The 24,865-nt window shown below is 32.9% G+C and overlaps 1 long non-coding RNA gene across 1 annotated transcript; it reads right to left on the minus strand.

Moving 5' to 3' along the window:
- Nucleotides 1-762: 762 nt before the first annotated feature.
- Nucleotides 763-19,785, minus strand: LOC131181538 (uncharacterized). The gene is made up of 2 exons (XR_009150071.1): nucleotides 19,003-19,785; nucleotides 763-1,040 (listed from the first exon to the last, which is right to left on the minus strand). It is a non-coding gene; the product is annotated as an uncharacterized LOC131181538 (long non-coding RNA).
- Between the last annotated feature and the right edge of the window lie 5,080 nt (nucleotides 19,786-24,865).

The following is a 24,865-nucleotide window of genomic DNA, read 5'->3' on the forward strand; positions in this document are numbered from 1 at the left end:
GCACAAGATGCCAAACCACTTTTCCAAAGATTGAAAAAGAATCCAATACCCTGGACCCAAGAACACACCTTATCTGTCAGAAAAATAAAACAAAGAGTCAAATCATTACCCTATCTAGCTACTCCTCATCCTGAAGCCTTTAAGATAGTGGAAACAAATGCATCTGACAAAGGATACGGAGGCATTCTAAAATAAAGAATTGCCGATAAAGAAACCCTGGTCAGATTTACCAGCAGTATATGGACAGGACTAAGAGTTAATTACTCTACTGTTAAAAAAGAAATCTTATCTATGGTTCTCTGTTTACAAAAGTTTGAATTTGATTTATTAAATCAGAAATTCCTTATAAGGGTTGATTGTAAGAGTGCAAAAGAGATACTCTTAAAAGATGTTAAAAACATTGCTTCAAAACAAATCTTTGCTAGATGGCAAGCCATATTATCTGTCGCACCCTATCCCTCCGTAAGGCATAACATGATCTTATAGTATACCTAATGAATTACCAACTTCATCTACTGATAATCCATTAAATACATACAAGGGATTTTAAACCTTTTCTTACTTCTTTTTACAGTGGTGAGCACTATTTATAGGTGTTAAAAAAATTTTTAACTGAAGTGAAACCAGATAACACATTTGAAGTATTAATAATTTCTATAAAAATTTTGGTAGAGTGCCATCTGTATTTTGAATAAAATAGTTTTTCAAAAACCTGTAAAAAGCACTTCCAATATTTTTCTCAATCTCAAACTCCAATAACAGTTCAACACAATAATTTCCTCAATAATTGTCAACACAATTCAACAATCAATTTTCCAGTGTTTCCAAAAGATGAGATAAAAGAAACATGTCACAATATTTTTACAAGCCAAAATAATTTATAATTTTAGTTTACAACTGCTCAAGACCAAGTAAAATATATAAATACAGTGTAAATACATTACAACAAAAATTACAAAATATGGTATACTCAATATACCCGGTGAGATATCAAAATGTAGCATAAGCAGCCTATTCTGCTGCTCTGTCCGTCTGTCTACCTGCGACAGCAATAAAAAAGCTATCGCTGAGTAAAACTTACTCAGTGGTGCACAATAACAATTTAAAAAGCGGTATGTAAAACTTTTATTGACAATTTACAATTCAAACAATTCGTAATTTTTCAAAGCTCATATAACACAAATTTGATCAACAATTTGACTAACATAGTATTGCCAATCGATAACACAATTTAGGTCATGACACAAACTTTTCCGAATATGCCGCATTGTACACCACGACAAGGCACACTCACTCAACTAATCGAAATCAATGAGGGAGGTAGCTAGCTAGATAATGAGAACTCATCCACACTCACCTTAGATTGACAAGTCAATGAGGGAGGAATATAATCACATTCACCCCATAAATGGAGGAAGAACATAGTAACATTGTCATGCCAAGTGTGAATCAAAACAATTCCAAATCACAATATTTCATACAAACCACAAATCATATTTTATCTCAAAATTTTCCATTTGTAAAGTAGGCAACACAATAATTTCCAAATAAAATTCCCAAGTCAAAACAATAAAAAATCATTCATAACTCAATTCTCCAAATAAATTTTCTGGTAAAAGTAGTGAATATAAAAAGTATTGTGCACAGATCTCTGATATATGTCTCTTGGCCCTGACTCAGTGTTCTTTATGCTTCTCAATATCCTTTTCAATTGAAACACACAATTTAAAGTATTTTAGTACTCAATGAATTTGTTTCTAATAATAAAATCCAATATTTAAATTTTCTTGGTACTATTCCCTTCAATTCATTTCATTAGTCAACCTATAATGTTGACCCTTGATGCACTCTAAGTGAGTTAATTCTAATGTTACCAATATGTCACATTTTATAGCCCTTTAGTGTTGATATATGTTACCAATTTCATTTCCAAGTGTATTGCATTTTATTGCAATTTACCAGATTTCAGTGTACTATTTTGACCTAGCCGAATGACCTAGTTCCCTTGATTTTCAGGTTTCGATCCAAATTACAAACTTGTAGGTCTATGTTTTATTGCACACGGGGCAAAATTTCAGGTTATTCTGAGTTGTGTAAATCAAGATATGGTCAATTTACCAATGCTGGACAGAATGCACTAAAATGGTAGACTTAGGTCATTTTTAGGTCACTTTTGGTTCGGCCAGTTTTGGTACCTGAACTTGTGCAAGCTATTTGGATTGGTTCTGGCCATTTCTGGGTTTGGTGTCTCCATAAGAATTGTAGATCTATGTCTAAACTATTCATGGTAAAAATTTCAAGTCATTTGGACCTGTTTTGAGTTAGTTATGGCCAAAACACTAACTGTTGCCCAAATGGTCAATTTTCAGGCTTTCAAGTCACTAATCCAGATTTGGTCATTTTTAAGGTCAGTTTCTAGACAGAATTTTGACAACATTTCTACATGAAAGTTGGCCTATTTCGTGTCTAGTTTCACCCTCCATTGGCCTCGTACCAATTGGGTTCACAGTTTTGCACTTATGACCTAATTTAGGTGTTGCCAACATACACAACTTGCACAAGACAATTACACTTCCAATTTGACATTCCTCCTCATCCTCATGACTTTATTATTTATTCATAGCACTTCTACAAATACTAAACACAATTCCAGCAAGCATATTGGCAAAACACTCAAGTGCTCAATGCACACAATTCACCATTAAAGTCCAACATTCATATCCACCCAAATTCAATGTACATCAATACTTATTTTACACATACACTTCCATGGCAATTATACAAACTGCCCACAATTCAACACCATCATATTTCATTAATAAACTTCATATTACACACACAAATTCATGATATTATAGGCTGCCAAACATGGCAGTTTGCCAAAGCATCAAGGTCCCATTTCAAACCCTTAATTCAAGCACTAACATGCACATACTTGGACATTAACCTACTACCACTTCTATTTGAGTTAATCAACCTTAATTCCCATCAAATACATATAAGAATAAGTCACTAACCATGCATTCTCATGGCTGCCAAAACTAAAGTTCACCAATACTCATCATTTTCTCAATTTTTCTTAGCAATTCTACTTACTCAAAGCTCAATACAAGGATTGGTGAAGGTAAATGGAAAGATTAAGCACTAACCTCAACTTGAGCTTCACAAATCCATGGAATTTCCTCTCTTTTTTGCTGCCCACATACTACCCATTGTTTGAAGACCACTTTTAATGAAGGGAGTTTGAAGAAATATGGCTTGAATCATGGTAGATTTGAGCTTATGCATGAATGGCCATGGAGGAAGCTTGGAAGAACATTTGGCCATGGAAGAACTTGAGAAAGCAATTCAGCAAAGTGAAAAAAATGAGGAAGAAAGTGAATTTGCATGTTGTCCACTTGGTTTTATATGTCCACTAATCCCACTTAGTGGAGCACTAACCATAAATTAATGATTTAATTAGTTAAAGTTCCATAATTTGCACATTTGCCTCATTTCTTTCACTATTTAAATAATGTACCACATTTTTATTTTTCATGATATTTTCAAAGTGTAATACCACTTATTTTTAATGGACATTGAGGTCAAAAGTCAACTCTAGGTGTCAAATAACCACAATGCCTCTATTCGGGTTGTATTCTCAATTTTTCGGTAACACCAAGTTTTGTCATTTTCTCGATTTATCGTTTTTCTTTGTACTAATTAATTAATTTTTTTTATATTTCTAATGACATTTATACTTCAATAAGTCTTTAATTATGTCTCGAAACTAAATTTTAAGGGTTTCCTGCAGTCCTGGGGTCGGCTATTGCTTGCACCGTGACTTCCCCGTGCGGTCACCCATCGCTGCGGTGCTAGCTCGTTTAACTTGGTTACATTTCATTGTTATTATTTTTCCTTTGTTTTTCTTGAATTTTTCTCTATTGTATTTCACTACCTTATATATCCACACTAATATTTAAATATAATTCCAAGCATTCTAGCTGTCCGGACAGACACTGTCACTGGAACAGTAGAACGCACTACCAAACATAGGGGTGTTACATTATCTGCATTTGACTTTGATATAGAATTCATCAAGGGAGGAAATAATTCTTTGCCTGATTTTTTAACTCGTGAATTTCTTACAGGACATGAGTTAAAAGGCACCAATGACTCCCTTAAAGTGAACCCATGAGGTATCGCCTCCTCCGCCTAAAATGGTGGATAAACTCAGAGAAGATGCTTATACTGTCAGTATCGAAGCTAATAATGAAAGAACGGAAGCGTGAAAAGCACAAGTTTATACCATTGAAATCAAAAATTTCACCTAGGGTCACATGCATCATGCAAGATTTCTTTTTATCTATTTGATTTCAATGATAAACAACATATTAAAACTCTTTTAATATGTTTTTTGGATCTGTATTTGCCATTTAAGATTTTAAAATTAATCAGATTAATTTTAGAACCCTAGATTAAATCAAGAATGATTACACTAACCTCTTGATGTACTGCAGCGTATTTACGCCTTTGAGATTCGTCTTCAGGACACCAAATGTTGTCCCTCTAGCTTGTCCACACAAAGAACACCTATGGCAGCCCTTGAACAGCTTCTAAAGCTTTTTCTATTAATTAGAAATTCAAGTTCTGCCTTTTAAGAGATTAGAGATGTAAACAGGACACTAGAAACAATTTCTAGTATTTTTAATTTAAGAGATTGATGGCTAATCTCTTTAAATTGATGAGAGATGAAGAGGAAGAGAGGGAGAGCTTCAAAATGGCGTGACAAAGGAGTGTGGCTACTGGTTGTGTTTTATTTTTCTCATAACAACACTTATATAGCAAGGTTAACACATTAAACCCTTGCCACATGTCACCCTTTGATTAGCTCTAGGTTTAAGTGACCCAATCACATTGTGCCAAATGTCAAACCTATATTTAATCTTAATTTTAATCATCTTACATGATTAAAAGACATTTGGCAAGCTTATGTGTAATGCCATGTGTCACCATCTAATGGTGCCACGTGTCACACTACGAAATGACCAAAATGCCCCTATGCTTTAATTTTGAGTTCTTAACCCAAAATAATTATTTCTCTTCTTCTAATTAATTTATATCAAATATAAATTAATTAATTAATATCTATTAATTAATTTCTCATTAATTAAATTCATATTTAAACACTTTAAATATAAATTTAACTTATACTATACATCCAATAATCTAGATTTGGTTCCAAGTCATGCTAGGGACTTTGCAATCTAATTGCAAATCAAACATATTTAATTAATCAATTAAGCTCTTTAATTAATTAATTAAATCATATTTAATTAGGTGATAACTTGTGTATGTGTGTGACTTATTAGGCTCATCACTAATTGGTAATGAGATATGATATCAACTCTTAATACCATCAGAACTCTTTCTTACCATAAATGATTTCTCTAAATTATTTTATGCACCTCATAGACCATGTTTAACACCTAGCATAGCATGCCATGGACACTCAATTAGTAATAAGGTTTACCTTAAATGAACCTATAATCATATATTACCATGCACTAGAATCTCTCTGTTACAAAATCCCAACTCAAGCTGGAGTCATGATTTATGTCAAACTCCATTCGCTATGAATATTATGTTCTCTTTTAATTCCAGTTCTTGATTAAAAAGATTTTCTCATCAGAAACTCTTTTCTGATTAAATCTATCTGTCCTTGCCAGGAACTTGAAACATCAAGAATAATTAAATGAACATAGGATTTTATCTCTATTTACTTAGAGGAACAGATTCCATCTTGATCAACACCTACCTCCATATATAACTAGTAGGAGCCAACACATGCCCATATAACCATACACAATAAAAGTATGAAAGCAGTATCAAACTCAAACTACCTATATACAAGATAATTGTGCTATCTCAGGTCTAAAGATTATATGCACTGATATGATTTATGACAAAACATTGACAAGAGCAAACTCCATGTACTTGTCATAAGTGTCTCTGGTTCAGCCTACTTATCATTTATAAGTACCTATCATGTTTTTCATATGGCATGAGACTCACCATTCCATCTTATTTATATCTCATATAAATAACTTGGGAACAAATATGAATACAATATTTCTGAATAAGTCATGTCCTTATTATGAAGTATCCTCGATTGTGAACCTATTTATGATGCTTTGTGCTAGAAATAAAGTCACTCATATTCTTAACAACTTAAGAATAATATTTCTAACAAAATATCAATGGACCTTTTCTATTACACATAAATATATTATGTAAATGGAAAAATGGAAAAGCCTTTCATTAATAAAAATATGTACAAGATACATACTAAATGATATGCTCTAGGGCATACTACTAACAAATAATGCAAAAGAGGTTAATTACCCCTACAACCCTATCAGCTACTGTTTCCTTATGCCAATGGATAAAAAACATAAAAACCTAAAACCTTATGAGGTTGCCAATTTTTACACTGAACACCATACAGTGAATCCTTATTTACCCAAGGACTACACTTATTACCAAGCCATCTTAGCCGAAACTGATTCAGTTGTCTTTTCTCCAACAGAAAGGTCCGCTAATGAGTGGGCATTCATCAAATTCATAATTAGAAGGATAATATCCTATGATGAATGGAGAGATTCTCTATTCAAGCAAAAGGAACTAAATTTCGAAAAACCCAGGTATTTTAATTATTTTGATTATTTGCAAGCCTGGACTGAAGCCTTAATATATGAAAATAAACAAAGGAAGTTTAGCTGGTTCATACAGTTCCAGTTAGACAGATTCATGGGAATTTCCCTCTTGGTTTTATGAATAGTTTTTCAATTGGGGACTTTTTCCTATAGCTCTACCTAATAAGGTCAGAGAAGTTTATGAGCAGTTTGCTGACTCGAATAAATCCTTAAAGGATCCAAGACTATTATTCACTATCCTATGTAAAATTCCCTGGATAGTTAGATGGGATTATATTATCTCAAAAAAGAAATATAAAAAATTTTCCGATTTCTATACAGAGCATGTTCCATAGTTAACTCGAAGAGTCCTAATTAAATGGTGGGATAAATGTGAGCCGCCTTCAATCTACTCCTCCAAAGGACTAATTCATCTGGCTAAAAAGCCATCAGTATTCTATCCATCAGTCTCTTCCAATTTACTGACCTATTCAAAGATCTGCTCAAGTTAGTACCAAAAGATGAGCTTCGCCAACAGTTGCTCAATGCATTATCAGAAGATGACAAAGAAGCCAACTCAAAAGCAAAAGATTCGGCTGAGTGTTCAAAAGCCCATGATAAAGAAGAAAGTGACAGTGACACTGACATGGAAGAACAATACTTTAAAGACAGCCAAGACCCTTATGGACTATAAAGGGTACGAAGATTCTTATTAGTACTAAAAGTGTCTGTGTTAAAGCATCTGTCATGTCTAAAAGACACTACTGACAGCCATCCATTACTACCAGCCCTCCACTCATCCTTGTCTGCCACTAAAAGTGACGTCCTCAATGATGCCAGAAGATTCTCTCCAGCTCCTATAAAAAGGACTCCTGACCTGCCCAACAAGCAGAATGTAGTATGCAATAAAAGTCTTTATGTTTTTCTCTGTAAAAGTTCTTATTCTCAGTTTCTCTATTACGCCTTCTGTTTTGTTCAAAGTGTTCTAAGTGTATACTGTTTTATAAATAAAATATATGGTATTTTCTCAATCTCAATCAGCTTTCTCTCGAGTTAGTGAGATAGATGTTTTAATTAATCAAGCAAAAGAACTTAACCAAGAACTTAAAACACTATCCTTGACTACTGTGGATCTTCTTAGACAACCATCTGGTAAGTACGATTACTGGGTTTACTATTCTTCTCCACCATCTGCAAACATACCAAGCTCATCCATTACCTCTACTGGTTGGGACGACGACTGTAGCTCTATAAATATTACTATTTAAATACTGTTCCATAGTACTGTTCATTATACTACGATAAGTATGCTCTGCACTTGTCCTAAATAGGCACTCTGTGCATCGAAAATCTCTTTGTTTACTTATGTCTACTTATATTGAGCGTGTTATTTTTTATTTATTATGCCTTAATTTAACTGATAGACTAGAAGTAGAACATCTTAGAGAAGAACTAATAAGAAATGGTACTGATCTATGCAATCAACATCTAGAAACCCACACCATCTATTTTGATTGGCAAGAACATCAACGGAATCTAATTTTGTTCCGTGTAATTATAGGTCTCTTAGATATCTGGTTAAGAAATAATAATTTCTAAATATTGTATTAAATGTTTCCCATCCTTTCTCTTCTCTATTTTCTGCCATCTTCTTTCACAACAAAGTGGTATATCGACTGGAAAGGAAACTAGTAAACGCTCGAGCCCTTCATTGGTGGAAGGTAGAGCAACTTCTAGACACAGCGCCATGTGCTACTTTTTAGATCCTTCAGTCCCAAGTGGTATCAGAGCCAAGTTAGTGGTCATAAGTTCTAGTGAAACCCAAGTCGCGTATCCTACAGCCGGAGAAGCCGAGACAAAGGCGTGTTAGGCAATTGGAGTAACATCGTTGACAGTGATCTAGAACAAATGGACACACTATTCTCTAGCTTGTCTAATAGCTCTAGGAGTGCTAGGTTCGAAGAAAAGGAAAACAAAAAATGAAAAAATAAAGAAATATTATTGTTGTCTAATATAGAAAATAATCTAAGTAATTGAAAGTTGCCTCCCATCTCTTCTAATCTTATCTGTAAATCTAATACCAGTTTTCGATTTAAGTTTGATTATGTAGTGGAAACTGTAGAACAAGCCTCTCCTATCCATGAAGGATTACATTCCGGGAGTCTATTTTCTGAAGATCTTTTAAAAAAGCATTAAAAGAAATATTCCTTCTATCATATAGGAATCATTCAAGTTGCTCTTAAAATTGCAACTAGGCTAGGATTAAATACCTCAACTTTAATTTGTATCCGAGACAAGAGACATAATAACTTCAATGATTCCTTAATAGGAATAGTCGAATCATCTTTATGTGATGGCCTGATTTATTTTTCGTGCTGTCCCAATTTTACTCTATCAATAGATGATCCTCATATCATGATTGCTTTATCTTTGGATATTAAAACATCTGGTTATGAAATGTTACCAAGATCTGAAAATATAATTCTTATTTATAGAATTCATTACAAGGCAATGAACACAGTAGTTCCTAACTTAAGGGAAGAAGCCACAAAATTAATTTCTCCAAAAGGAACCACAACCTTCTTTGTCACAGACTTAGGAAAAGGAAACTTAATAGTTCCAAAATCCATTGAGTGGGAATAGGTTAAACTACCTAAAAATTAGATATTAGAAGAAGCAATTCCTCCTAAAAAGGAAGAATCAAGTGACCTTGAATCAATAGTAGAAACAAACCAATGAACTGTGGCAATATCATTTGCTGGGACAAGGTCAAGACATTCATTCTCTGGTAGATCGGTAATTTCAGAACCAATCCTACCCATATCTTTGTTATCAGGAATAGAACCTTTAGGAAGAACAAATTCAATGGGAAGAACAAATTCAATAGGAGGAACCCAAAGAACTGAAGAACAAGTGGCCCAGCCCTTGTATGAGGACTTGAGAAGTATCCCTTCGAGCCCAAAAAATACAATAGGCCTAAAAAGTCCTGAAAGCCCAACTCCATCGGATATGGGCTATGACAAAGAAAGTTTGAAACCTCCATATAAATTTATGGCTTTAACCAAGGACGAAACTCCATTTGAAAAATGATTTCAAATGAACTTTTCAAAAACCCAACAAGACTCTTATTTGCATGAGTATTCTTGGTATCAGTAAAGAGGAGGAATTAAAACATTTCCTAAATTTTTAAAATATATGCTTGCTTGTAGAAAAAAACCATTTCCTGATTTTGAAGATAGGACGTTCTTAACAACCCTAGAATCATCTTACAGAAATTTTGTTACCTCAAAAGGAAAACTCCTAAAAGGAATACATCCACCTTTGGCCGAAATATCTTATAAGGTATTAGAAGGTCAAGAAGTTGACTGTACGCCTTTTTCTAAGATAGATAAACATAGCAATTTCACCAATCTTAGTTTATACACCACAGGCCAATAGTAAACAGAGTGGAAACATAAATTCAAAATTTTAAATCAAGAGATTATCATATAGAGAAGGGAGAAACCTCTAAAACCAGTATAGAGAAAAGGGTTTTATTTAAACCTATGGAATCTGAAAAATTAAGCTTAAAATTAGCTAAGGAAGATCATTCAAAAATGATAGAAGAATTAACTAAAAGGTTAACTGAACTAGGATTAGATTCTAAAAAGAAATCTGTAGCTCCTTTAACTAAGGATCTTGATATGATTGAAGAATTAACTAAAAGATTAAATAACCTTAATCTAGCTCCTTCAATTAAAAAGGAAGAGTCAAAAACTTTTGAATCTGAGTCATCTAATGAAGATGATAGCACAGAAATTAATAAGATTGAATCAATTCTAAAAGAATCAGAGCACCTAGTGGAAATAAACAGGATTACTTACCCTAAATCTAGGGCCACAGTAGAAATGAAGGCTTATTATCCTAGGCCATCTCCAATTAATTTACAATTTGAAGATACAAATTATAATTACGTACAATATGATGGAACTTCAATTGTAGAATGGAACGTAGATGGACTTTCTGATTATCAAATCAAAAATATTATCCAGTTTATGACCATGTACGCCATGGATGCAAGAACCAAAGGAAATACTGATCAGGCGATAACGAAAGCCATTATAGCTGGCTTTATCGGCCAATTAAGAGGTTGGTGGGACTTTTCCTTATCTGAAGAAGGACAAGCGCAAGTTCTTTACGCTGTCAAAATAGAATTACGAACTGAGGGTGTCACTATGGTCTCGGATTGTGTCAATACCTTGTTATACACCATAGGCATGCACTTCATAAAATCGGCTAGCTTATACATGGATAGGTCCCAGGAACAATTAATGAACTTAAGATGTCCTGATCTGTCTCATTCTAAATGGTATAAAGATACCTTTTTTGCCCTTGTCTTTACTAGGGAAGATAATCAATTTCACTTTTGGAAAGAAAAATTTCTTTCTGGGTTACCCTCGTTATTTGTTGAACGAGTTAAGAAACAAATTAGAGACAAAAATGACGGAGCGCTTCCATATAACCATTATACTTATGGAGAACTAGCCTCAGAAGTAGCTTCTGCAGGAGTAGCATTATGTAATGAATTAAAAATTCATAGACAAATGCAAAAAGAAAAAATCACCGGTAAAAGAATACTCGATGATTTCTACGAACAAATAGGACTTCCACCCATAACTTTTCCTTATAAAAGAAAAGTTAAAGGGGGCAGGAGAGTAGGAAAAGGTGAAAAAGAAACCTATGGATATTGATCCATCCACTGAGCCTATCCCTATTGATAATGTCTCCACAACAATTCCTCGAAGATCAAGTAGAATATCTCATCCTCCAGATAGATATAGATTTCTTCGTGAGAATGAACAAGAGTTGTTTGTTCATGAAGAAGTAGATCATGGTGATGATCCTATGACTTATGAAGAAGCTATATCGGATATAGACTCTTCAAAATGGATAGATGCCATGAAATTTGAAATGGATTCCATGCATAAGAATTAAGTTTAGGATCTTCTGGATCCATTAGAAGGTATTGTACCAATAGGGAAGAAATCAATTTTTAAGTGGAAAATTGATTCTGATGGAAAGACAGAGACCTATAAAACAAGGCTCATAGCAAAAAAATTTCGCCAAAAACAAGGGATCAATTATGAAGAGACCTTTTTCGCCTGTAGCCATGCTAAAATCCATTAGGATTTTATTGACAATAATAGCATACTATGATTATGAAATTTAGCAAATGGATGTCAAAACTTCTTTTCTCAATGGATACATAGAGGAAAACATTTTCATAAAACAACCTATGAGTTTTGAATACAAGAATGGTTCTAAAGTATGCAAGTTTAAAAGATCTATTTATGATCTAAAACAAGCTTCAAGAAGTTAGAACATTCATTTTGATGAAGCTATTAAATCTTTGGTTTTCTAAAAAATGAAGATGAGCCATGTGTGTATAAGCAGGTCAGTGGGAGTGCACTCATTTTCCTTGTTTTATACGTGGATGACATACTATTAATGGGTAATGATATCGATATGCTAACAAATGTAAAAAATCTGGTTGTCTGATACTTTCTTAATTAAATAATTAAGGGAAATAACCTATATTCTGAGAATTCATATCTATAGAGATAGATAAAAAAGAATGACAGGTTTGTCTCAAAATCTGTACTTAGAAAAGGTGTTAAAAAGGTTTAACATGCTTGATTCCAAGAGAAGATTGTTGTCTACAAGGCAGGGTATCCATCTTTCTAAAGAAATATCTCTAAAAACATCTGAAAAAAGAGAAAAGATGACAAGAATTCCATATGCTTCAACAATTGGAAGTCTTATGTATGCTATGTTGTGTACAAAGCAGATATCACTTATGTTGTTAGTTTGACTAGCAGGTTTCAATCTAATTTAGGTTTAGAATGCTGAACTGCAGTCAAGAATATCCTTAAGTACTTGAGAAGAACTAAGAATTTACTCTTGATATATAGAGGAGGTGATTTACTACTAGATAGATTTACAGATTCTAATTTTCAATCAAATGTGGATGATAGAAAGTCCATATCAGATTTTGTATTTATTTGTAATGGAGGTACAATTTGCTGGAAAAATTCTAATCAAACAATAACTGCAGATTGTACTATAGAGGCCAAGTATATTGTTACATCTTATGCTACAAAAGAAACTATTTGGATAAAGAAGTTCACTACAGAACTTGGAGTGGTTCCTTCGATTGTGTCACCTATTCCTCTATACTATGATAACAATGGTGTTGTTATTTAAGCAAAAAAACCTTGGCGATATAGCCATGTAGAAGATAGCTTTAGTTGAGAACCTAGCTAATCCATTCACAAAAGCTATGACACAAAACTAGTTGGATCGACATCTTGAGAAGATGGGTCTAAGATTTTGTAATGATTGACTCTAGTGCAAGTGGAAGATTGTTAGTAATATGCTCTAAAACATATCATGAAATTTGTATCTTGTAAATGATTATTCCCTTTTAATGTCATATATCTTTTTCTTTTAACTTTAAATGATTTAAATTCAATTGAAAATATCCTTTAGTAACTTGTTAGATGTTTCATTCTTAAAGTACTAAGAATATGAGTGACAGAATATTCTGATATAAGTACTATAAATTATGGTTTACAGTTTTTGATACGTCAGAAGATAATATTTATCCATATAAACTGTCATATTTATTTGTTAGCATGAGATACTTATGATATGGAATGATGATTTTCATGCCACATAATAAACAAAATAGGTACTTATAAGATAAGTAGGCTAAACCAATAACGTAAATGATACGTACATGGAGTTTACCCTTATCAATACATAATCATCTAGATCATAATAGTGCATATAATTCATTGACCTTGGATGGCACTGTTATCTTGTATATAGGTGATTTTAGTATGATACTGCTTTCATGCTTATACTAAATATGAGTATGCGGGCATGTGTTAACTCCGATAAGTTATATATGTAGATAGGTATTTAGTTAAGATGGGATCCATTACCCTAAGTAAATAGGAATAAAATCTTATATTCATTTAAATTATTCTTGATAAGTTAAGTTCTTGGCCATGACAGATAGACTTAGTTAGAAAAGTGTTTCTGACTGGAAAGTCTTAATAATCAAGAATTAGAATTAAAATGAGGATATATGATTCTAAGCAATAAGAGTTTGACATAAATCATGACTCTAGCTAGAATCGAGATTGTGTAATGAAGAAATTTTAGTGCATGGTATGTATGATTAAGATTCATGAGTTAAATATTAATTCATAACTAATTGGGTAGTCATAGTATACTATGCTAGGTGTTAACCATGATTTATGAGAACTAAAAATAAAAAAGGAAATTTCATTTTAAGTATTAAATAGTTTCAATAATATTAAAGAGTTAATATTATTCTCATTGTCAATTAGTGATGCACCTATGAAATCGCACACATAAAGAACAACATGATCAAAGTATAATTAATTTGATTAATTGATTAAATACTTTAGTTAATTAATCAAATTAATAATTTTAATTTGTAATTATATTACAAAGTCCCTAACATGACTTGAAACTAAATTCATAAATGGATGTAATCAAGTTAATATTTAAAGTGTTTAAATGTAAACTTGATTAATTATTCTTAAGGAATGAAATTAATTGAGTTAATTTGATTTCAGTCAAAGGAGAGAGAAAGTGATAGTCAATTAGTATTTTTCATAATGCTAATTAATTAATATTTTAATTTCTTAATTATCTTAACTTGACAAGTGGCCTAATAAGAATAAGAAAACACTTTAGATGTGGATACTTATCAAATTTATTATAATTAGAGAAATTAAAATTTTTAAAAGTAAGAATGGAGAAATATAGAGATGGAAAAAAAGATCTACACATGGTTTTTATTGATTTGGAGAAGGCTTATGATAGTGTTCCAAGAGAGGTCTTATGGAATGCGTTAGAACAAAAGAAGGTATCTATTAGGTATATACAAGTATTGAAAGATATGTATGAAGGAGCAACTACTATTGTGCGCACAGTGGGAGGGGACACAAGAGATTTTCCGATCTCAATTGGATTACACCAAGGATCAGCCATAAGCCCTTACCTTTTTACATTAGTTTTAGATGAACTGACGAAACATATACAAGAGAGTATTCCTTGGTGCATGATGTTTGCGGATGATATTGTTCTGATAGATGAGACACGAGAAGGAGTCAATAGGAAGCTAGAACTTTGGAGAAGTACTCTAGAGTCAAAGGGTTTTAAGTTAAGTAGAACGAAGACAGAATACATGCATTGCAAGTTCAGTGAAGGCCAAACTGGTGATAGGGAAGGAGTTAGTTTGAATGGAGTGGCACTGTCCCAAAGTAATCACTTTAAATATCTAGGCTCACCTTCAAGTAGATGGGGATGTGAGGAGGATGTTAGTCATAGGATTAAAGCCGGATGGTTGAAGTGGAGACGTGCACGGAGTTTTATGTGATCGTAAGATTCCCAATAAAATAAAAGGAAAATTTTACCGCATGACCATACGACCGGCTATGCTATATGGTAGTGAGTGTTGGGCACTGAAAGAGTCGTATGCATCTAAGATAAGAGTTGCAGAGATGAGAATGTTAAGGTGGATGAGTGGCCATACTAGACTAGATAAAGTCCGTAATGAAAGTATTAGAGAAAAGGTAGGAGTGGTGCCAATTGAAGATAAGTTGAGAGAAGGGAGATTGAGGTGGTTTGGTCATGTGAAGCGTAGACATACGGAGGCTCCAGTTAGACAAGTAGAGCACATTAGGCTAGAGGATAGAAAGAAAAAAAGGGGTAGACCTAAATTGACTTGGAGGAGAGTAGTACAGCATGACTTAGAAGCATTACACATTTCTGAGGATTTAACCCAAAATCGTTCAGAGTGGAAAAAGCGAATCCATATAACCAACCCCAAATTTTTGGGATAAAGACTTAGTTGAGTTGAGTTGAGTTTAAGAATGGAGAAAAATAATTTTGATCATTTTCTTCTTCGTTTTGGACGCAACTCTCTCTTTCTCTCTCTCCAGTAAAATTTCTTCATCTTCTTCCTTTCATGCTTAATTCAAGAGATATTAGAAGTTGTAACTCTTGAGTTACATGTATGGAAATAGTTTTTATACACTTCTATAAACCTTAAAACCTAGAAAAACCCTAAACTCCACCTTGTGCAAGGTTGGCCGAATAGAGGGAGCATAAGAAAGGAGTTTTGGTTCATTCAAGGAAGCTTTGATCAAGTTATTTGTGTAGATAAACTAGAGGATTAACATTTGATGGTCTTAATTACCGAATTAGATATTGAAATTTGATTATGTGCCTTTGGAGTAAAATCTTTAAACTTTAACTTCTTAACTTTAATATTTTAGTTTCCTAATAGTAATTAAGATTATTAGTAATTGAGTTACAATTTGTTACAATTAAAATATGTGATTTTACAATAAAATAAAAATTTATGTTACATGAGACACTAATTACATTAAAATTTAAAATTACTAATTTTTCATCATTTGATGTGTTTTTCTTTTAGTTTACACTATTAATCCTTTCGGTTGACACTATCCCAAAAACTCCCTATGAAATTTTATTTCAATCTCCACCTAATTACCATGAGTTTCGTGTTATGTTTGTGTTATTTGTAACTTAAGCCATATTCCAAACATAAACTTGATGCTAAGTGTACTAAATGTGCCTTCTTAAGCTATGGTAAATTCCACAAGGGATATCTCTGATTGGATCTATCCACTAAGAAAATTTATATCTCACGGCATGTCTTTTTTTATGAACAGATGTTTCCATTCGAAAGTGACTGATGGCAGTGGGACAACTGCACCTATTTCTTCCCATCCTACTATCTTTCTCATGCCACTGCCAATAGTTCCACCACCACCTGGTGGCACGTCTGGCATGCTGGGCCCTGCACCTATACAATTTTGCTCCTTACTAAATTCCCCATGACTGACATCATCCACAGCTCTCCAAATCTGACATCAGCATCACATGCTAGACCCATGCCCACTGCCCCACCAAGTCCTTATCCAACACTTACCCCACTTACCATTAAACACCTACCTCCTCGCTTGTCCTTACAAAAAGCCCATCATCACACCTTGCTATGTCATAATCTAATGACGGAATCTAAATAATAATTGATCTGAGTGGTTCTCCTGCCCCACCACAAAATTTATACTGCTTATGTACCTGACGTTCCTACTGGTTACACTAAAGCAATTCAACACAGTGCGTGGCGTGATGTCATGCAAAAAGAACTTAGCGCCCTCATTCAAGCAGACACATGGGAACTAGTACCACAGGAGACAACACAAAATATTGTCAGTGCAAGTGGGTCTTTAGAGTTGAGCAAAAAGCAGATGGTCTATAGACAAGTACGAAGCCCATTTTATAGCGAAAGAATATCATCAAAGCCATGGACTTGATTTTCTAGAGACTTTTTCATATGTGGTTAAGCCACAAACCATTTGATTAATTCTTTCTTAAGCAGTTTCTAATGGATGGCCTATCAGGCAATTGGATATATCCAATGCCTTCATCCATGGTGAGTTACAAGATACTGTTTTTATGAAATAGCCCTGGTCTTCTTTGATAGAGACAAACCCGCCCATGTCTGGAAATTGCATTGCTCATTATACAGCCTCTATCAAGCTCCTCACCAGTAGTATAAAAAGTTCACAAGCGTGTTGACCACCAAAGGGTTTAGAATCTTAGCTGCAGACTCATCTCTTCTACACTACAAGGATGGTATAACTCAACTCTTTTGCCTTGTATATGTCCACAACATCATCATTGCAGGTACGAATACTTCATTTGTCCAACACCTCATTTCTTATCTTCAATAAGATTTAATGTTAAAAGACTTAGGTCCCTTAGACTAATTTTTAGGTCTTAAAGCTAAATTCACTTCCATTGGTATGTTTCTCACGCAAGTCAAGTATATTGGTGATTTATTAGCCAAAGCAAATATGTACAGCTGTAACTCCATTTCTATTCCCGTTGTGCCTAGTGAAAAGCCTTGAACCACTAATGATCAACCTGTTAGTGATGCTTCTCTGTATCGTATGCTTGTTAAAGGTTTACAATATCTATAGCTCACATGACCCGACATCTCATTCCCTGTCCATCAAGTCTCTTAGCATGTTCACTCACAATTGGTAACATGTTGGCAGGCTCTAAAATGCATTCTGCATTACCTAAAATCCACACAACTGGCATATTTTTCTTCAAATCACTGCACCACTAGCTTACTATGTATACCAATGCCTACTAGGCATGCAACTTGGACGATAGGAAGTCTGTCACCGGCCATGCCATCTATATGGGCTCTAACTTAATCTCTTAGGCATCAAAGAAGTAGCCCACTATTGCTAAGTCGTCAACAAAGGCAGAACACCAAGCGATTAGTGCTGCAACAGCTGAAGTTATTTAGCTACAGTCTCTCATTAATGAGATATCCCTTCCACAGTAGCCAACTCCTTTTCTCTGGTGTGATAACGTAGGTGCTACGTACCTTACTTCTTACTCAGTTTTTCATTTTCGCATGAAACATGTGGAAGTTGATTTCCACTTCATATGAGATAAGGTCACCAAGAAAAAATAAAGGATTAAATAGCAGATGTTCTCACTAAAGCAGTACCAAAATCTCAACATGAATATCTCACTAAGCAACTAACAATTTTGCCACCCCTTGGCTAGAATTGAGGAGGCACGATAAGGATTATCAGGATTGGTTTGTTGTAGTTTGTTATGGTTTGAATATCCTAATCACCTGTACCATATCCTAATCTCTTCTAGTTATTAGTTCAGAATGTATCATCCAGCTCTGTTTATATATATTGCTTAGTAAATACAATGATTGAAGTCTTTGCCGAAACCATCATAATATTTACCTCAAGTTGCAAATTGTTTAGAGATGTAGGAGAGTTGAGTTGTAGTGCTGAACTTTTTGGTGGAGTCCTTGGTTGAGACCAAACTAGAGAATGCTAATAAGCAGGAAAAAGTGAACTGTAACCATAAAAGACACCAATAATTATATTTTTATTGTTTTTAATTTAGTTACCCAAATTCTCTACTAAAACTCCTTCAAAATCTTTCTAAAAGTGTCCTAAGACATCATGAAGTTTCTCATCCAGCCAATATCAATAGATTAATAAAGCTCCTTGCAAATCACGACTTCTATCTAAATTTAATAGCCACCTAAACCTGTTCCTCACAAAGACAAAGATTTCATGAAAATTCTGAATGAAATGCTCAAGCATATTCCCATAGTTGTGACCTACTAAATTCCAATAAGTATGTTGTGCTAAGTTAACTGGAGTAAACTTACTTTTAGTCATCGCTTCCATATCCAGCCTCACCAATTTGCTAGAAATTATGTGTAAGTAGTGGTTAGAGTAGTATCACCACTAGAGTTCTTCATCGTCAGCAACTCCAGAGTTTTCACCACCAAAGTTCTTCACCCTTTTAGAACTGAACTGATTTCTTAAAAGAACCGAGCCATACCAGCTCTGCTTAGTTTAGATCAAGACCAAAGTTCTTAAATTACAACCTAGAAATAGAATTTTATCTCAAAGTTGGAAAATTTACAAAAAGAGCAACTCAAAACATAATGCAAAATACAAAGAAAAGTGAAATCAATACACATGCACAATAATCTTTAACTAATTAATTCAACTAAAGAAACACATAGTTTAAGTCTTAAGGTCAGCAAAAAAAAAAAAAAACCTTTAACCCCACAAAATCATGCAGATGGTGAATGAATATCAACATACAGCTAAGGACAAAATGCAAAAATTAAGCCAAAGAGGTGAAACCCCAGAGAAGCAGAGAGAGATTGCATTAATGAAAAGGTTATGGTGGTGAAGATTGAGAAAGAACTGAAGGAGACCAGTGGGATGATGTTGCAACTTCTGGAGAAGATTGAGGAAGAGACCAACGAGGTAAAGCAAGAACAAGTGCGAGGGAGGAAAGGTAGAGAATGCTAAGTGATGATAGTTGGCAGGTTTAGAGAGAGGGTAGTCAGCAGTAGGTATTAAAAGGAAAGAGAAAGGAGACTGCTAGGGTTTGTGAAGTTAAGTTATGAATTAAGTTAAAAAAAAAAAAGAAGGAAGAAGAAGAAAGAATGGTAGTCTTAGAGATTGAACTTGAGACCTTTAAAGATTAAAAAAATGCAAGCATCCACTATTATACAAGTGACTAAATTATAAAATGTCTTTTTAAATTCTATGTATTTCAATTTTTTCCCAAAACAAGACAAATCAAACTGAAATTTTAGCCTATTTGATTTGCCTGCATTTTACATGTTATTGAAGGTATATTAAAATGTAATTTTTTTTAGAAAAAAAAAGTGTTTTTAGTCAAATTTATTAACCTAGATCACACATTCTATGCTATTATTAAAGCATTCTACTTATAATAGTCATGTTATATTGAATAAATTGCTTTTCAATAAAGGTTTTTCCTTTTTCTATCTAATTCCTGTTGATGATTTAAAAAAATCCCATTGAAAAATAATTAATTTTTAATTATTAAATTATTAATTGAATAATGTCTTCAGCCACCGAACCAACTCAGGCCAGAAATTTGATTGTTGTTTTAATGATTAGATATTTATTTAATGCAAATGAATGTAGAATTAGTTGCCTACAAATATAAATTGTTCATCCAATTTAATTACTAATTATTAATTTGTTGTCTAATTTAATTTTCCTTTCCTACTTTTATGACAATATTTTTTAATTGCTTTTTTTTTTTAACTTATTTCAGACTTTTGGTTTGAAGCCCATGAACTGTCAAAGTGTATGTATTTTCTTATTTAATTATATTTAATTTAATTATAATTAATTATCTTTGACAATCTTTGACTTCTTTTATTTTTTGACAAATTATGGAACAAAGTACAATTTTAATTTGTCGTGAAATTAAATATAAATAAATATTTCTAATCCATGAACTAAATAAATTTTAATTTGGTAATGCAATTGGCTGTTTTTACGTATCTTTGCTAATAAGTATGAACTTAACTTGGTTGATGTTAACAGTGAGCCTGATAGCTCTAATCAAAATAATTTTTTTCCCTTTTTAGAATTCAGATCCTTTGGCAAACAAGAACAAATTGTTTCCTGAACTGCGACTCTCTATGTTAGTAATGCCCGTATTAAATATCAAAAATTTGTGACCGAATTTTTCCCCTCATCATTGTTGTTGTCATCTTCTTCTCTTGAAACAAATTTATTTAATTTTCCCATAGATGATGAAATTGTTTTTAGGAATAATCACTTAAAGAAAAAGCATTGTTCCGAACTAAATTCCCTTTCATCTAGTGAAGTTGTTGCTGCTCCAACTAACTTATGTTGTTGCTTGGCCTCATTAAAAAGTCATGCAAAACCAAATAGTGCGTACTCATTCCTTCTTCAATATAGAAATGTCCCTCTTTTAAATTAATGTTACTTTTTTTTATAGGTGATTATTAGCAAAAGCTTGATTTAGGCCATCGCAGTAAGAATGTAGTCATTCTGGTTTTTTTTTTTTAGGTAGCTGAATGTTTAAAGAGTAATTACAAAAATAATGGAAAGTTGCCATATCCTCTTTGTTGGAGAAAAAGAAAAGTAAAATTGCCCTTTCTCAAAGAGCCTTCACCTTTTTTGTTTGACATGTTGGATCATGAATCAGGACCAATTGGTATGAAATTTAGGGAAAACATGTCTTTACAATTCAATGTTTGCTTTCACTTTCATGGGTAGGAAAATAGACCATGATATAAGCAAAACTAATGGGGCCTTTTTTTTTTAAGATTAGTGGACACAGCTATCATGTAATAGGCTCATTGCTGCTTGCAGAGGGTGAAAAACCAAAATTTGCTCAATTACATGTATACGATATAGAGCATCAGGTAAAAAATAAAATATCTATGTTTCAAGATGATACTTTGAATGATCAAGCGATAGTTGAGAATTTGGTTGATATTTTAAACTCTAATAACAAAATTGTGAAGACATTTAGGATGGTTAGGGATAGATTTTCAAAAGACAACCTCACGCCTATAAGAGTGAAATTAATGGGAAGAAGGACAAATGAGAGTTCGTAGTATGCTTCATCAATTGCTTCCAAAATTATTGGGCTAATTGTGGGAGATTTTGGTATGTAAAATAAAAATGGTGATATTATTGTTGAACACAAAAGTGGAAAGCTAAAACATGTTAGCATACTACATCCGAGTCTTTTGTCAATGCAGTATCTGCTTTGTTTCCTTATTGAGAAGATGGGCGTAGAATAAACATTGTAATTTAAAAAAAAAAAAAAAAAGTGTTTAGTCAAATTTATTAACCTAGATCCCGCATGATATTGTTTAAGCATTCTTCATCTTATAATAGTCATGCTATATTTAATAAATTGCTTATCAATTAAAGGTTATTTTCCTTTTTCTATGTAATGCATATTGATGATTAAAAAAATCCCATTGAAAAATAATTAATTTTTAATTATTAAATTATTGATTTCAATAATATGTCTTTAGCCATTGAACGAACTCCGGCTAAGCTTTGAATTTAATTGTTGTTTTAATGGTTAGATATTTATTTAATATAGGTAAATTAAGAGTTAGTTGCCTGAAATTATAAATTGTTCATCCAATTTAATTACTAATTATTAATTTGTTGTCTAATTGAATTTTTTTCCTATTTTTATGACAATATTTTTTAATTGCTTTTTTTAATCTATTTGAGGCTTTTGGTTTGAAGTTTGTGAAATTTCAAAGTGTATGTATTTTCTTATTTAATTTTATTTAATTATATTTTAGAATCTGTGATTTCTATGATTTTTTGACAAATTATGGAACAGTATACAATTTTAATTTATCGTGAAATTAAATATAAATAAATATTTCTAATCCATGAACTAAATAAATTTTTATTTTGTAATGCAATTAGATGTATTTACGTACCTTTGCTAATGAATATGGACTTAACTTGGTCGATGTTAACATTGAACCTGATAGCACTAATCAAGGTACTATACTTGGTTTTTTTTTTTTTTTTTTTTTTTCTAATTGCTAAATACTTTCGATGAAAATAAAATTTTTTCCCTATTTAGAATTCAGATCCTTTGGCAAACAAAAACAAATTGTTTCCACAATTGCGATTCCCTATGACAGTAATGCCCGTATGCAATGTCAAAAATTTGTGATTGAATTTTTCCCCTCAACATCGTTGTCATCGTCTTCTTCTCTTGAAACAAATTTATTTAATTTTCCCATAGATGATGAATTTGTTTTCAGGAATACTCGCTTAAAGAAAAAGCATTGCTTCGAACGAAATTCCCCTTCATCCAGCGAAGTTGTTGCTCCTCCAACTAACTTATAGTGTTGCTCGGGCTCAATAAAAAGTCATGCAAAACCAAATAGTACGTACCCATTCTTTCATACCCCATTCCTTCTTTAATATAAAAATGTCCCGCTTTTAATTAATGTTATATTTTTTATATGTGATTATTTGTAAAGGCTTGATTTAGGCCACCTGCTATAAGAATGTTGCCATTGTCGTGTTTTTTTTAGGGTAGTTGAATGTTTAAACAGTCATTGCATAAATAAAAGAAAGTTGCCGTATCCTCTTTGTTGTACAAAAGGAAAAATAAAATTGCCCTTTCTCAAAGAGCCTTCACCTTTTTTGTCTTACCTTTTGGATCATGAATGTCATGACTATAGTAAGCTTAAGAAGTCTATAACCTAATAACAAAAGCCCAAAAATGAAAGCTCAACATCAAGAAAACAAATGAATAAAGTTTAACCATAAAATGTACAATCCAATGGGGAGAAAACTCACTCGACCTGTATCACAAACAAAACCACAATTGGGCAGCTCAGCTCACCCTCACAAACCAAATAAACATCCAATATCAAAATGGGGAGCTCAGCTCTGAATGAGTGGAAGCATGATAATTGGACATTAGAATCTTGAATTTCAAAAATTATTTCTAAGGTTTTATGCACCATACCAAGTTTCTTATGAACCTAATCAATTTTCAATGTCCAATTGCATACCAAAACATATTTTAGCATGCATTAAATTTCATTTGCTATTAAAGATTATAAATTAACATTTAATTCAATCAAACCCTAACTAAAAGAAGGATTTTTAGATACTAACCTGTTGATGCACAATTGATATAATCTTAGGATGCTCTTAGGACCCCAAATGTTGTCCCTCTAGCTTGTTCACCACAAGCACACCATAAAGCAACTATGGCAGCCCCAAATATTGCCTCTTAAGCTTTGCCAACCACTTGAAGAAGGGGTTTAGTGCTTTAGTGAAGGTTAATGGGTATTTATGATACTAGAAACCTTTTTTAGTAATTTTAATTCAAAGAAAACATGTGATTTTTCTTTTAATCAAGTGAGAAAGGAAGAGAGGAGAGGGACTCACCAAGGGCGCCGTCCACTTTGAAGAGAGGAAGAAGAATGTTAATTTTGTTTCTTCTTTCTTTTCCTTTTATACTTAGGTTAAAATCTGATGAGAATCAAGCAACATCCATGCCAAAGGATTTCATCCAAGGTACAATTACTAGAGCTAGAGCTAAATCACTTTAGAATTTAATTTGTGAAATCTTAATGAGCAAGGATTATAAGCTGAAATGGCATGAAAAAAATTATAAAGGATTAAATTTGGTGAAAATTAAGCTTGAAAGTGACCAGGCGTCATGTGGAGTATTAAGTTACATGGAATAACTTGTGGACATGCATGCACCAGATCCAACCCATGTACATGCATCTGCTGGCACCTTTTTTTAAGGAATATTCCTTACTGTTATAACCACCTCTCTTTTGGACTTAAATGCCTTTATTTGCTGTTATATTAAATTTGCTTTTTGTTGGGAGTTTTTAGTCTTTTGATAGATTAATTTTTGTTTGGACTTAAAGCTCCTTACAGCTGTTACTAAAGTAGGGATATTTTTATCTTTAGCTTTGAAGCCAAGAGACTATAAATACAAGTGTAATAAGAGAGTGGAGGACAAACTTTGAATATTAATGAAAGATTGTTTCTGCTCCATTAGTGAGTAAATTGGCTGTTGCCTTTGTTCTTGTGAAGCTCATTAACTTGCTGAGATTTCTATTTTGCAAGGTTTAATGTGCATAATATTCTTAGTTTATTCATTCTCCATATGAATTAGGTCAAGAATTCAATTTCTGATATTTT

Source organism: Hevea brasiliensis, chromosome 7 (genome assembly GCF_030052815.1).
Source record: "Hevea brasiliensis isolate MT/VB/25A 57/8 chromosome 7, ASM3005281v1, whole genome shotgun sequence".
NCBI lineage: Eukaryota > Viridiplantae > Streptophyta > Magnoliopsida > Malpighiales > Euphorbiaceae > Hevea > Hevea brasiliensis.